We start from the raw sequence: 15,152 nt of genomic DNA, 5'->3' as shown, positions 1-15,152 counted from the left end.
AAAAAAAAAAGAGAAAATCCCAAAAGTTCTCACCACAAGGGAAAAAAAAACAATTTTTTAAATCTATATGAGATGATGGATGTTAACTAAACTATTTAGTAATCGTTTGATGATATATGTAAGTTAAATCATTATCCTATAACCTGAAATTTGTATGGCGCTATATGTCAATTACATCTCAATAAAACTGGGAAATTAACAGAAATATAAACTTTAAACATACTTTTAAATGTAATTATTTAGGAAACAACGTTACTTTATATGAAGTGAATTAACATAATATGATGAATAAGTAGTGAATCTTAAAGATCCAATTTTTCCGAAGTAATTTTGATTTTCAAATTTCAAGCTATACAAATCTCCTCAGGGGCAAGAGAATACGATGGCCTGGTTATCTGCTTTGAAGTATGAGCACTGCGCAGAAAGAGAACAAACTGTTGAGAGCAAAACAAATTATCTCAGTAATTTATCATGCCCACGCACCTCTCTCTCTGTCTCTCTCACACACACGTGCTATACGAGTATCAGTACTCCTAGAGTTATACAGCACAATCTATGTCATCCAATTTGCCACTCATTGACCTTTCATACTCCTTTGATCCGTGTTAGTCAGCAGCAAAGACTGGTTCACACTGGCCAGCTAGCTCCTGTGCTGTCTCCCAGTCGCTCCATCTGCATGAGCCATTGCACTTCCTTTCAATGTAGTCCTTGCTTCCTTCCCACTGGCCTCTGCATTACTCTGTCATCTGCAGTCTCTTCTGGGCCACCCCACCTTCTGTTAGTCACACTTGCATTGCATGTGACACATTTCCCCATCTGTGTCTTATTGCAAATATTTTCTGGTGCTCTTTCACAAGCTCTTTTTGTTGTCCTGGGTTATTCTCACTTCCTTAATTTATCGACTTTCATTATGAGGAATGATCAGGATTGCAACACATTTCTATATTTCTAGCATGGTATTTCTGACATTCACTTTGCTGTACCTATCACACAAATTCTGAACATATAGGCCTGGAAATTAAGTTAATAAACTTTTATGATTAAAATGAACTTCTTATTTCTTCTGTACATTTGCACTCCAGGTGTAGTGGGGTGTGTGTGTGTGTGTGTGTGTGTGTGTGTGTATGTGTGGTGGAAGCAAAGATTTAATGAAAGGGTTGAGATAATTTCTCAGTTGAATAGAGAAGTTAAAACCCCCAAAATTTAAAATACTTAAATTAAATACCAGGATTAGCTCACCTTATCATGAAATGGGGCATTGAAATGCCCGTCCCATTCAAGGTACATAGGTAAATCTGCATTTTGGAAGTGTTTTTTTCCCCCCTAAACTAGTTGTAAGCAACCATTTGATCGATTGGATACATTTTCTAAATCAAAGTCACTGACCTAAAAGATCCAGATAGAAAAGCAACCTCTTTGGACAATCAGATAATCTAGCACTGTACTAGGTACTCCAGGGGACTCAAAGTAATCTGAGATCTCCATGTCGACATATTATCATAAAAAAGTAAAAGTAAATATATCGCAATAAAACCTCAGATGTCATAAGGTAGTACAGTTTTCAGACAAATGCTAGAGACAATAAACACTCGCATTTGAAAGTTGAGAGTCAGAAATTATATAAACAATTATTTAGCAGGATTTTTTAAAATTTGTTTTGTCTCCACAGGCTTTTCTTATTGGTACAAAAACTAAAACTCTGGGATAGAACTGGGCGATGTTCTTAAACAGAGAGATAGCTAAAAAGGAATGGGAGAGGAGGAGCAAAAGTAGGGGAAAGCAAGAAAAAGAAAAGAAGTGAAGGGGAGAGAAATGAATATTAAAGCAGGAGAGAGAGAAAGTCACCAGTAAGTGCCATGTGCTGATTTGCACCCATGCCACAGAGACCAGGATGCCCTCTGGAATGGGAGAGAATGTGGAACTTTGGATGGAGATCGCATTCATGTAAGTGTATTACTTATTTTGGTCCCATTTTTCTTTTCTGTAAAGGGACAGTCTGACCCCAATGACCACCAAGATTCCTTTTTGTTTCAAAAATACAAAAATTCATGAAAGGTCACACTCTAGGCCAGGTGGCAGCTGGGTGATGTACAAGCATGTGTTTATATTCCAAACATATTCCGAAAGCACCCTGTAGAGTTTGAAAAAGCTCCTAATTTGTCCATCAAAAGTTCTTAAATATCAACTATTCTTTGGACTTGGTAAATGTGTTCTTTCCCTCTTTTGTAAGAGACCTTTGTCTGAAAAAGCCATCTGGGAAATATTCACTTCAAGATTCCTTGTAGGGTGGAAACACTGTGGCATGTGATCTGCCTAGAGTTAGTACAAATCTGCCCAATGGTCACTAAGTGCCATCAAAACCCTAAATCACTTTCAGCTTCGAGGAGACATATGTGTTGGGAAGAGTCCCATTCAATTAGTCTGTTTCAGTAGAATTCCAGAGTGAATCAGGGCTTAAGCCAATTCTTAATAAATACACCAGATTTTAGCATCTGGAAAGAAGCTGATCCAAAATAAATTATATGATCCATATAGTATGTAGCTCTGGTGTGGTCATCTGATTCCTGAGCAGTGACCATACTTTGGATGAGTGTGACGAACTTTTAACCCGACAAATGACAATTTAGCAAACAACAGCTGCGCAGCCTTTTCACCAGTGGAACTATAAAAACTCAAATAAAATGAATTGTGTTTACAGTTGCATTAGCACTTCAAAATGGCTATTTCTTTTAGTCTTTAGAAAATACGAAACTCTGCAACAAACACAGGATTCCGCTCCTCTTTACGAGATAAATTGTGCCTTAAAAAGGAGGGTAAGATTGATGTCTCCTCAACTGGCGATCTTCTTTTATCTTTAGCTCTGTTTCAAATCTTTTCTAAGGAAAGGAAGAATCTGTCTTGGACGGTTTTGTTAAACAACTTGGCTTATGCTGCGTTTTATGACTAATTAAAACGGGACTGGAAACAGCAGGATGGTGTCACAAATTAAGGCACTCCCATTTGGACCCCCTAGGGCTTGACTCAGCAGGTTGTGCCCTAAGCCTGCAGCCCCAGGCACTTTCAGGTGGCTATTGATTGAATCCACAGATTCAGTTACAGCAAATGACACTATGTGGTCTGTCTCTTAATTACTTAATGCAGTCTCTGTGGGTCATGACAATATGCACATTAAAACAGGTGGTGTAAATTTAGCTGTAATGAGCCTGGTGGAGGCAATTTTTATAAAAGCTGCTGTACCCAAATGGGAAGTATCTCAAATTCAGTTAGGCAAAGTGTTCCAGTGAAAATGAGGCATTATCCTAAAAGCCATTTGGATGATGTCATCTGTTATGTATAAAATGACCAAATGAAAAAAAATTAAATTGATAACTGAACCGTAAATGTCTGTATATTGGGATCTGGATGGCCAGGGTAATATTTTGCCTTGTAGCAAGCTCCTTCTCAAACTAGAATAGGGAAGAATGCTGGTGCGTAATTACTAAGCAGAATTCATTTTAAGGATTCTCACCTTGTTCTAATTATGTGTGAGGCATTCTAAATGCCAGATATGGGGGGGGGGGCAGTTCAAGATGACCGCACAGGAAGACCCTGAACTCACCTCCTCCATGGACGCACCGAATCTACAGCTACATGTAAAACACTTCTCTCTGAAACAGACCTGAAAACTAGCTAAACAGATCCTCCACTACAGAGGATAAAAGGGCCACATCCAGATGGGGTAGGAGAGGCAGATACAGGGTCTTGCCTAAAACCCTTCCCCTGGCGGGGTAACCCACAAGCAGGAGGAATCTCACAAATATAGAGAATAGCCCCGAGGAGTAAGGGGTTTGGGCCCCATATCAGGCATGCCAACCTTTGGGACCTGCACCAGAGACAAGCCCCCAAATTATCTGGCTTTACAAACCAACAGGGCTATGTCCAGGAGACACAAAGGGATGTAGAAAACGAAAACTCTGTTCTTAAAGAATCATGCACAGAATCACTGGCCCCAGGACTCAGTGCAAAAGCAGCAGGTTGAAAGTGCCAAGACTCTGTGTGAAGGGGATTCATTCATACCTTAAAGCGTCTACCAGAGGAACAGTGGTTTGTTGGATTTTCTTATGAGATGGGGACACTGGTAGGTGCCACTTTGGCACTTTCCCCCTATGTTGCTAGCAGCACTTACCACACCCTTGCACTCCCCTGTTCATCACCACTAAATCAGTCTTATATATTGACTTTTAAAAGAAATGACTTTTTAAGCTGAAAAGAAAGGGCACTAATTAGTAACAAGAAAACACATGGAGGTAAAATCTCACTGGTAAAGGTAAACATGTAGTAAAGGTAGTAGACTCATCACTTACAAAGCTAGCATGAAGGTTAAGAGACAATAGTAGTAAGAATAAGTATAATTACAATAATTAGTTAAGGCATACACAAAAGAATGTAAAATGTGGCATCAAAAACATGAAATGTGGGAAAGGGGTAGTAAAAATGTTGAGTTTTAGAGGGTGTTCAAACTTAACTTGCTTTCAACCTAAAATGGACTGTTATACATATGGGCTGATACATGTAAGCCACATTATAACCACAAAGCAAAAACCTATAGTTGGTACACAAAAGATAATGAGAGTGGAATCTAGGCATAACACTAAAGAAATTCATCAACCACAAGGGAAGAGAGCAAGAGAAAAGAAAAGGAACAGGGAGAAACTACAAAACAACCATAAAACAACGAACAAAGTGGCAATATGTACATAACTATAATTATTTTAAACATCAATGGACTACCTCTTCAACCAAAAAACAGAGAGTGTTTAATGGATTAAAAAAAATACCATCTATAAGCTGCCTGCAAGAGATTCACTTCAGAAGTAAAGATACATAGAAACTGAAAGTGAAGATATGGAAAAGATACCCCATACAAATGAAAACTAAAAGGAAGCTGGGGTGGCAATACCTATATCAGACAAAATAGACTTTAAGACAAAGACCTTAAAAAGAGAAAAAGAAGGGGGGGGGCAACTGGGTGGGTCAGTTGTTAAACATCCCAGAGTTCTGGGATTGAGCCCCACATCGGGTTCCCTGCTCTGCTGGGAGCCTGCTTCTTCTTTTCCCACTCCCCCTGCTTGTGTTGCCTCTCTTGCTGGCTGTCTCTCTCTATGCCAAATAGATAAATAAAATCTTAAAAAAGAGAGAGAGAGAGAGAAGGGAATTACATCATGATAAGGGGGTCAATCCAACAATTGTATATAACGTCTGTAAATATTTACGCACCCTATATAGTAACACCTAAAAATATAAAGCCAGTATTAACAGACCTAAATGGAGAAATAGCAATACAATAGTAATAGGGGACTTTCATACTCCACTTGCACTAATAGATAGATCATCCAGACAGAAAATCAATAAGGAAACATTGACCTTAAACAACGTGTTAGACCAGATAGACTTAACAGATATATAAAGAATGTTCCATCCAAAAGCAACCCAGTACACATTCTTCCCAAGTGCACGCAGCACATTCTCCAGGATAGATCATATGTTAAGCCACAAAACAAGTTTTCATAAATTTATTAAGAAGAGCGAAATTATTTCAAGCATCTGTTCTGACCACATGGTATAAAGTTAGAAATCAACTATAAGTAAAAACTGGGCTGTGGGGTGGGCGAGCACCAGACATGATGTCCTCCAGGAGTCTCATGATTCCCATGACAGTGCTGCTCCTATTGCTTTGTGGGGCTCCCTGGACTGATGGGCAGCAGAGTGATGTGCCCATCATCATGTCAAGAACCCAAAAGAGTTGCTGGAATGAGAGCGGTTGATAGAATTTTATGCCCCATGGTAACCTACTTGTCAGAATCTTCAACCAGAATGGGAAAGTTTTACTGAATGGGGAGAAAATCTTGAGGTTAATGTTGCAAAAGTAGATGTCACAGAGCAGCCAGGACTGAGTGGATGATTTATCACAATTGCTCTTCCTACTATTTATCATTGTAAAGATGGTGAATTTAGGTGCTATCAGGGCTCACAGAATAAGAAGGACTTCATAAACTTTATAAATGAGCAAGAGTGTAAGAGTATTGAACCCATTTCATCGTGGTTTGGTCCAGGTTGTGTTCTGTATGTCAGCACTCTTTCGACTATCTATGTGGATCAGGACTTGCCATAACTATTTTATTGAACACCTTGGACTACCAGTTTGAGAATAATATATAGTTTTTGCTTTAGCAACTCTGCTTTCAGGACTATCATTGGGAATCTGTATGAAATTTGTAGCAGATTGACTATATTAAAAAGCTATACTAATCAAAACAGCATGTCATTGGCATAAAAACAGACACATAGATCAATGGAACACAATAGAGAGCCCAGAAATAGACCCACATGTATATGATCAATTAGCTTATAACAAAGGAGGCAAGAATATACAAGGGGAAGTCTCTTCAATAAAATGTGTTGGAAACACTGGATAGCTACATGTAAAAGAATGAAACTGGATTACTATCTTACACCATATACAAAAATTAACTCAAAATATGTTGAAAACTTGAACGTAATATCTGAAACCATAAAATTCCTGGAAGAAAACATAGGCGGTAAGCAACTTGACATTGCTTTTGGAGGTGTGGTTTTGGATCTGACTCTAAACATAGTGGCTACAAAAGCAAAAGTTAGCAAATGAGATTACATCAAACTAAAAAGCTTCTGCACAGTGAAAAAAAATCAACAAAATAAAGACGACCTACTGAATGGGAGAAGATATACCAAATCATATGTCCAATAAGGGGTTAGTAGCTAACATAAATAAAAACTCATATAGCTGAATAACAAAAATTGGCTGTTATAAAAAAGCACAGAAATAGAAGTGTTGGACAGAATGTGGAGAAAAGGGAACACTTGTGCACTGTTTTGGGAATGTAAATTTGGGAAGGTAAAGCCACTGTGGAAAACAGTGTGAAGGCTCCTTTAAAAACTAAAAATGGAACATTCATATGATCCAGCAATTTTTTTTCTGGGTATTTATCCAAAGAAAATAAAAACACCAATTTGAAAAGATACATACACCTCTATGTTCAACATATCATCATTCATAATAGCAAAGATATGGAAACAACTTAAGTGTCCATCAATGTATGACTGGATGAAAAAATGTGGTATATATACAATGGAATACGACTCAACTATAAAAAAGAATGAAATTTGCCAGTTGTGACAACACAGATGGACCATGAAATAAGTCAGACAAAGGCAAGTACCATATGATTTCACTTACATGTGGAATCTGAAAAATAAAACAAATGAACAAACAAAACAAAACAGATGTGGGGAACAAATTGGTGGTTGCCAGAGGGAAGGGAGAGTGGGGGAAAGGAAATTGGAGAAAATGGTCAAGAGGTACAAACTTCTAGCCATGAAATAAATAATCATGAGGATATAATGCACAATATGGTGACTATGGTCAATAATATTATATTGCTTAATATATAACTTTATATGGTAGCAGGGGAAAACTGAACTTATCGTTGCGCTCATTCACAATATACACAAATATCAAATCACTACATCGTACAGCTGGCCCTAATATAGTGTTGTATGTCTATTATATCTCAAACAACCAAACAAATAAATGCTAGATGTGGACACTGAGTAATCCACAAGGCAGGAAATCAATTTAATTACATCATCTGTCTATTTCCTTCTAGTTTCAATAATTTATTTTTCTATGAAATAAATTAATTTGTCATTTTTTACTCATTCTGGTTGGGACTGATTGGCTATTTGGTCCAAAAACATTACAAGGAAGAAATCAACAATGAAGATTTGGAAGAAATTCCTGTGCATCCAATGGGGAAGAAAGGTCTTAAGTTCTAAAGTTTTTCTAGATTGTTAAAAATTCCACAAGTAAATGAAAGTTATATGTATTTTCTTGTTGATTCATCATTTTACCCTAGTTGGCAGATGTGTGTTTCCATTAGGTCCCTAGCCTATCAATGTGCCTTGTGTTTTTTGAACGACAGACTCAGAAGACAGAATCAAAATGCTGTGCTATATGACATTCAATATCTGATCAATTCCTAATTTTTTATGTTAAAAAGAAGCTCTACTTTAACTACAAAAAACAGATCCAGATTGTTCTATCAAAAGTTAATTATTTCAAGAATATGTTATAATTGCTTTTATATTCTAGGACTTAGAGAGTTTAATATATTCTATTATACTTATATTTCACATTGATTTTGTGATATGTGAGGGAGGTAAAAGGAAGAGATGTGCCCAGAAGAAGAGCAAAGTAATTACTCTTACTAACCCAGTTTGTTAGTAAGAATGAAGGAAAATATTTCAGGAAGTAGTTTTTGATCAGGAATTTATTCACAATAAAGATATAGCCAGCATGAATTTTCAGTCAATACTGAGTCAAAGACAAGTTTTGAAATGTCTAGTTCATTGCTAAACTCCAACAGCTATGCTTTTTTCCCCCCCCCACTTATTCATCAGTCTCATGAACTCTGAGATTATGAGACTATAGCATTTCTTTAAAAATAAAGGAACTTGAACAATTCTCCTGTGGCATATGCAAACCACAGCTCCTGGGCCAGTTGAACTATGCTGTTGAGTGGCTTCGTGTTCAATAGCAGTGATGGACAAGTTCCTCTTCGCTGACCCCATTGCCATCTGTCATCCTGGATTCCACCTACAGTGCATTGTATGAGCTACACTGAACAGGTTTCACCCTGGTCAAGGTCACTGCCCAGCCAATCAGAACTGATGGGGTCACTACAAATATCCAAATTACTTCCAAATGGAGGTGCTGACAGACACTGTTAATGAGGACTGTTTTGTCAGACTTGTTGATGACCTTTGACAACATTGCTCTTCCAGACTGTCAAGACTAGTCTAGTTTTTCCCCCTCTGACATTTAGGTGGTATCTGATACTTAAATGCACAGTCGAAGGTAATCTGAATACAGTGTCCAAAGATGAATTTGCAGGAGTGACAAAATTGATAGCATCATTATCCATCCATTAGTTAAGAAAATATTTTAGTTCCTTATCTCAAGAAAGATCTAAGCCTGCACCTCTGTGTAATTGTTATTGGAGAAGCGGATGTTAAATACACAAATCTATATATTTGTGACTATAGCTCAATGATGGCAGCAAAGCAATAATCCTACTTCTAAGCAATAGCATGAGCCTACTTTTCCACTTGTGTCCTGTGATGGCCAATGAGGTGCAGAATATGGAAGAGAATAGATCTCAAAGCTATACTTTATCATTCTAAAATAATGACATCTGCATGTGCTGGTGTAACAAAATTATCAGGAAGAATATCAGATAGACTCCAGATCGTAGCCTGGCCCATAACATTATAGAACATTTCGTAACATTTCCAGCTATCCTCTGTGATAAATCAGTCACATCACAACATTCTCAAGAAGCCATTTAAAATGATGAGGCATTAGAACGTTCGTAAATGTGTGTGTGTGCACCTACATATAGGTAGACCATTGACAACTCTACAGTTCAATAAAAACATCTAACTTCGGGTGCCTGGGTGGCTCAGTCGGTTAAGCATCTGCCCTCAGCTCGGGTCCTAATCCTAGGGCCATGGGACTGAGTCCCATGTTGGGCTCCTTGCTCCACTGGGAACCTGCTTCTCCCTCTGCCTCTGTCTCTCATAAATAAATAAAAATCTTAAAAAAAAAAAAAACCCATCCAGCTTAGAAAAGATTAATATATAATTTTGTACTTTAATTTTAAAGTTATTTTACCCAGAAGCCTTCTATGTATATTCCATACATTCAGTTATATCTGTGACTTACAGTTAGATACCACTTTTTCCCCAAGATTTCTTCTTCACAGTCACTGATTCTTTGTTTTGGTTGTCTATAAACTTAAATTACCTGAAGTGAAATCCTTATACAACTCTATTTCCTTAACTCCCAGAGCAAGTTCCATGACCTCTCTGTTCTCTGCCTCCTCAAGCAGATTAAACTCTGTTAATAAACAGATCCTCACCACTTGTTGCCTCTCTCAGGATGCTGTTTGCTCACCTTTCTTCCAACTGAAATCTGGAAGGCTGCAAGGCTGCTTCACGACTGTTTCACAGCTTTAGATGAAATCACTTTAGCCTTAGAAATTTCTTTAGAATAACCAGAATTTAAGAAATACTGTCTGTGCTGCTTAAAAATCCCAGGTGATCATAGTTGCTTCTAATTATTTGCAAAGAAAAGGAACACGGGTTTCTCTGTGAAGAATGGGAAGAAAAGAAGAAATAAATTGTTTTCTCCCTCCAAACTCTACCTTCACCCTTTAAACCAACAATTATAAAAGATAGAGCCTTACCACTCAAAATATGGCCTGCAGACCAGCAGCATGGGCATTTTCTAGAAGTTTGTTAGAAATACAGAATCTTCAGATCCATCCTAGACCTACTGAATGAAAATCTAGCTTTTAACAAGGTTCAGAGGTGATTTATATGCACATTAAATTTTGAGAAGCACTGGGATAGAGGAGATAGAGTGATGGGGGGAGATGGGGAAAGGAAGGTCACTTGGGAGGAGGGTAAGACGATGTTGGGTTAGGTCAGGGGTACATCCATCAATGGTCAGACCACAGTATGCTGGCTTCTCTGCAAAAGAGAGGCAAAACACAGGACACACTTGAGCTTTTTAATGACTTTTTGGGATCATTTTTCTATCCCCTATACCTGTGGTTGTTTGTCTTACTCCCAACACCTGTTTAAAAACCAAAAACAATGATACTGACAAAGAAATTCTCAGCTACTGCTGAGAAAATTGGAGAAAGTTGTCACTGTGACCCTGAGGGTAAAGCTCTTCATGTTTTCACCAAGCAGAAAATGCGGATTAAGGAAAAGCATATTCTTGCTTCATTTTGGCCCCATTTTCCACCAAGACCCTGTGTAGCTGAGCAAAGCCAAATGAGACTGACCAGAAAAATCTGGTCTAGTTAGTGCAATTGAACAGCAGCCAGGCAATAAATTGGAATCCCAGGAACTCAAGCTCTTACTTATTTTATGCTGGCAGCCAAAAAGAATAATTTTGGGGGGGTTGTGTTCGCTTTTCTACACTATATAACCATAACTCCACGTCACTTATGGATATAGAAAAAGTACCACATTGAGAATTAGAACTGGCTGCATTACCAAATGTGTTGACTTCTTTCTGGGTCTTGGTTTTATAATCTGTATAATGGTTGTATGTAACAGCTTTTGGGACCATGCTGGTTTTCTTACCTGTCCTCACACTTTTCACCCCAGAGTATTCTGATTTGTAAGAGCTTTTCAACTAAAAACACGTTGTTCTTTAGCTCTGGCTGTGTCAGTGTATCCTGACAATGTGTGCTCCTTGCCCTAGATTTTTTGGATTCTTAAGCCCTACATTTGCTAAATATGTCAGAAAGATTTTCCCAACTAAATTGCGCATATTGTGAATAATTCTACACATGGGTGGTATTTTAACCTAATCTCAATCATTGATTTTTCTTGTGATAAAAGTGATGTTCTGAGATGTTAAAATTGTTGTTGGCACAACTGGAAGTTATTAGAAATTCTGATGTGATGGAATCATATTATCTGCAGAGACAAATGTCTAATAAAAGGAAGACAAAGCAAGAAGTTCCCATTCATAGAAATTACTCTAATATTTCCTACCAAAACTTATCACCAACATTAAAAATCACTTGGGTCTCATCGGGCACCTGTGGATAACTAATTACAATGTAATAGGGCATCATAGTTTAGAATATTCTACTTACTAACTCTTAATAATGTTAAATTTCTTTCTTTAAGATGCTATTTATTTGAGACAGAGAGGGCACCAGCAGGGGGAGAGCCAGAGGGAGAAGCAAACTCCCCACTCAAAGGGAGCCAGATGTGGGGCTCGATCCCAGGACCCTGAGATGATTTCCTGAGCCAAAGGCAGATGCTTAACCGACTGAGCCCCAGCAGGCGCCCTCTAATGTTAAATTTCTTCATATTATTCTGCCTTGGTGTCATCCTCTGTAAAAAGGTAAATAATAAGAGTATGTAGTTCCCACGTTTGAAAATGAGAATTAAACAAGATAGTGCACGTATGTAACAATGCCTGGCAATTAGAAAAATCCTATTAATATTAACTCTATGGTCATTATTATCATTATTACTTCTTCTACCAAAACCTAAAGCACAAAGTTGGCAATATTCCAATCCATTCAATCATTATTTAACCCAAATGTAAATATCAAGGGCCTTCTATGTTTTGACACATATGTGTAACAAAAACTGAGTTCTCAGTGTGCCCACTGAGCTATTGACAACACATAAGTGCTCATTATTCTTCCTCCACTTTAACCTTATTGATTCCTAATGGTATCTTCTCATTTGGATTTCCTTAGAGAAGCAGCCGAGGCATTCATCCATCAATCAAAGTAAATGTTTGCCTGTCATTTCTCCCTTCTGAAATATATCCTTCTCAAAAACAAAGAGCAGGTCACATTTGTCTCATTAATTACTCCATTCGCTTGTGCATACATCTAACTTTTTCTCTGCTTTTCATAACTTCCACTCTCAGAATCGACCAGTGGATTCTCTTTCGTGTATTTATTATGTTTGCCACCTATAAACCTACAGCAATGTCCTTCTTCCTCCTCATTCATTCTATGGATTCAGCACTGCACAGTCCATTCCAAGACACTCTGGAGTGTGAAACCTTCCCCGATTACTACTGTGACGTCTTCATTCTCTCAACTCCTACTCCCTGGAAGGTATAGGGCAAAAGTAAGTGTGGTTTTCAACTCTAGTCCACCAACTTGTGAGCTGTGGAACCTCAGAGCTCATTTTTTCATCTATAAAATTCACATAATAATGCCTACCAAATTAGTACTGTTGTGGGAATCAGATAAGCCACTGAATCAATAGGACTCACACGGTGAACAGGACACTGATAGAGCAAAGCAGATCTTTTTTTTTTTTTTTTTAAGACTCTGTTAAACTTTTTGTTTATTTATTTATTTATTTTTAGTTTTTGATGTAGTGTTCCATGATTCATTGTTTGCGTATAACACCCACTGCTCCATGCAATACATGCCCTGCCTAATACCCATCACTGGCCTATCCCAATCCCCCATTTCCCTCCCCTCTGAAGCCCTCAGTTTGCTTCCCAGAGTCCGTAGTCCCTCGTGGTTCATTCCCCTTTCTGTTTACCCCCCCTTCATTCTTTTCTTCCTTCTTCTACTGATCTCCCACAAAGCAGATCTTTTAATCAGGTTCTCTTGTTGCCCTTGTAATATAAATCATCTGACAGCTGTTTAAGCATCATCTTTTATTAACAAATATTCTATATTTAGCTTTGCTTCTCTTGGAGAACTGCAATGGTCTTATTCATTTCTTATACGGAAGTACATGATAGATTTTTAATTGTTTGTTGATGGTAAGTTTTAGTGAGTGCTCTAATTACCGTAATGGAAAGTCTATGGACTTTCAAACCAACAACTGTTCATGTTCTGAAATCTATATTACAGTACGTAGTATTACTGATTCCCTATTCATTAGATTAGAATCTTAAAGGATTCACTATATACTATTAAAAAGGGAGGGCCCCACATGTTTACTAAGCACTTATCATATGGTCAACAATGCCCTAGACACTAGGAATAAAAGAGCTGGCAAGAGATGAAAATAAGAGGTTAAATGTAATAAACAGGGTGAATGTTATAGTATGAACAAGAAAAGCAAGGAAGGATAAACTAATCTGGGGGCGCAGGAGAAGGCTTCACAAAGCTACGCTTTTTTTCCTAAATGACAGTATTTCAAGAAAGCCTGAAAAAATATTTTTATGATTTCTCCTGATGAATTAAAGAAAAACAAGCGCTAATCATCTCAGAACACATTAAGCACTCCCTTTGCTGTTCTCTGTCTATAAATATTTTTTTTCTTGACCTAAGCTAGTGGTTTTGGTAGTGGCAGGGGTGGTACAGGGTAATGCTCTTTAAGGAGAGGTAAAGAAATGAATCAGTCTTTTATTCCTTCTTCCCTTCCTCAAATTCATCTTCCATAAATAGTTTTATCCATGAGTGTCCATAATTATTCTGTTGCCAAGAAGAAACCTGGATTTAACTCCATTTCCAAAGCCTCAATGCCAGTTTCTGATGAAATTATCTCAAGGCAGTCAGTCCAGAGACCATCTGTCTAGAAACACGTTGTTTCCCTTTTTCACAGGGCAGAGGAAAGCAGTAATCTGGGGTGGGAGAGTCTACTATGAGGGGTGGTAATAGTCATGGAATCACTGTTTCAATGCTGACGCCGGTGCCCTAATTAAAGATACAAGTTTCTATATAAAATGCATGGTAATTTCACCCTTCTGAAAAATGATATTTCACCACCCGCTCCATTCTCAAAGCTGTCCCCATTCACTCAGACAGCTTGTTTCTACATGTAAGATGAAAGTGCATCATTCCCCAGTAAATAAAATCAAGATGAAGTAAGGGGGCCATTAAAGCAGCTGGCCTTGGCACTAGTTGCTCCGTTAATCATGTTGCATTGTATCTTCAGTTAAGGTTATTTATCATGGACTCTCATCCATAATGGCCATTTGCATCCTGCTATTTACAGACACTGTTCATGTGACTCCAGCCTGTCTTAAAAGATCCACACAACATTGTCTTTAATGACCCTTAGATTTTTATCCATGACTATTTTGGTTCCCTATATTGAAGCCTAAGCCATTTTCTCCTCTGGACATTACCTGGCAATAAATCCCTAGTTCTGACAGTTTCGGCATATTCTAGCTTCAGGATCACCTCTAGAGCTTTCTTCACGCCACTTCTTGACCTCTCTTGGTGTCCCTTTCACCCTTGTGGGGCACACCACGCCAACAAATTCTTCCTCAACCGCAGGGTAAGTACTGTCTTATATGAGCCCTTCTCCCTATTTCAAAAAAACACTCGAGGAGAGGTCTACTACTGGTTGTTTATACCGCCATGTGAATACAAGTCAATACTTAAATCTACCAGAGTATGTGTTTAAAAAAAAAAAAATATGCCTTGGACTCCTAGTTGGTCTTTTTGTTTTCTTTGTTTGTGTTCTTGCTCTCAAAGTTCTCTGAAATACAGCCAGGAGTATTTCTGATTAAAAGTGAATCACTCGTGTGACATCATTGGTCTCCAGTAGCTTTT

General features: G+C 38.0%; 1 pseudogene; it reads left to right on the top strand.

Annotated features, from left to right (window-relative positions):
• Positions 1-5,660: 5,660 nt before the first annotated feature.
• LOC123788710 (thioredoxin-related transmembrane protein 1 pseudogene) lies at positions 5,661-6,266 on the top strand (annotated as a pseudogene).
• The last annotated feature ends 8,886 nt before the right edge of the window (positions 6,267-15,152 follow it).

This window comes from Ursus americanus, chromosome 3 (assembly GCF_024610735.1).
Source record: "Ursus americanus isolate L20-20 chromosome 3, mUrsAme1.1.p, whole genome shotgun sequence".
Classification (NCBI taxonomy): Eukaryota; Metazoa; Chordata; class Mammalia; order Carnivora; family Ursidae; genus Ursus; species Ursus americanus.
The sequence above is the reverse complement of the archived record's forward strand: the minus strand, read 5'-3'. Positions and strand labels throughout refer to the sequence as shown.